The sequence below is a fragment of the Hippopotamus amphibius genome, chromosome 2 (assembly GCF_030028045.1).
Source record: "Hippopotamus amphibius kiboko isolate mHipAmp2 chromosome 2, mHipAmp2.hap2, whole genome shotgun sequence".
In the NCBI taxonomy this organism is placed as follows: domain Eukaryota; kingdom Metazoa; phylum Chordata; class Mammalia; order Artiodactyla; family Hippopotamidae; genus Hippopotamus; species Hippopotamus amphibius.
Genome location: NC_080187.1, coordinates 7237944 through 7239447, shown reverse-complemented (window position 1 = coordinate 7239447; position 1504 = coordinate 7237944).

Below are 1504 nucleotides of genomic sequence, written 5' to 3'. Positions count from 1 at the left end.
CCTGTGTGAGGTGTGTCTTTTCATGCCACATGCTTGTTCCCTCTCCACACGACAGTTTGTCCCCCATCACGTCTCCTTCCCTCGGGCCATGGAGTCTGGGGCTTGAGCGGGTTCAGCTGGGGTCTGGGTTGCCTGAGCAGGCTCGAAGCTGAGGCCTGGATTCAAATCCTGCTTGTATCCACCCTCAGCTGCAGGGTCTTAGGTAAGTTACTGAATCTCTCTGAGCCTCAGCTTCCTCATCTATAAAATGGGGATACTCACAGGGTGATTGCTGGGGGCAGAAGAGGGATGTGAAGTCCTCAGCGCGGGGCCTGGCACCTAGCAAATGCCCTGTGGTCACTGCGGCTGTTTCTGATGAAGGCGGCCTTTCTGAACCCATGGGTCAGCCCCGACCTGGCCTGGGGAGCCATTGGACTGGGCCTGGCTGTGAACTGTGCCTTGCAGTTTTTAAGGGGGTGCTCTCTGCTCTCCTCCACACCTCATGTACCTGTCCTACTGGAGTGGGAGTCTCTGTGGGGCTGCTGTGCCTGAGACTTGGCTTCTGTCTTCAGACGAGCCTCCTCCTCTGAGAACAAGAACCCTTGGCCTTTCTCCCAGCCTCGGAGGGGAGGCCTTGCACAGGGCACGGAGAGCTTGGTGGCCAGGAGCCCTGCCTGTGGAGTCAGGTCGATGTGAGTTCAACCCAAAGCTCGGTAGCTGGGATACCCTGGCAGTTGACTTCACGTCTGAGCCTCAGCTTCTTGATCTGAAAAATGGGCATAATAATACGTAGGTCACGGATTGTGAGATTCATGCATTTCACAAATAGTGGCCTCATATTCCTTGTTCTAGCGTTGATGACAGTAAATCCCCAAATACCAGAATGTTAGGTAGTGGCGCGTTACTGTGGAGAAGAAAATGAGAGCAATTAATTAGAGGAGGTCGGCGAGGGACTTTGCTTGAGCCACAAGGGTCAGGAAAGGCGTGAGCTGAGACCCCCAAGAGGAGGAAGAGCCGTGGGGAGAGCTGTAGGCGAGGGCAGGGGAGCAGCAGGGGTGGTGGAACCGGCCCGGCCAGGGCTGGGAGGTGGGATGGAGGAGGCCAGGCTGCAAGGCGGCGGGGGCCCTGTGAGCACTTCTGAGGGGTTTGGAGTCTAGGCTGGGAGTTGTCTCTGGGAAGCTGCTGGAAGGTTTTGCACAGGAGGAGGGCCTGGGGTGTGGGGGGAGGTGGCCCTGTTGGTGAGCCTGCTGGCCTGGATTAAGGTTAAGCGTGGAGGTGGTGAGAAGTGGTCTGGTTTAGGCTGTGTTCAGAGTATCGCCAGCAGGAAGAAGGGTGAGAAGGAGAAGAGTAGCCGAGAACACCCCCCAGTTCTTGGCACATGTGGCTTGATGCCACTTCCTGAGGTGGAGCAGAGGGGAGAGGATCTGCTGTTGGGAGTGGGGGATGCTATTCGCTTCCGAGAGGAGGTGTGGGGTGGGCAGCTGGATGTGGGGCAGCCAGGCTGCTGCAGTAGAGTAGGGGGTGG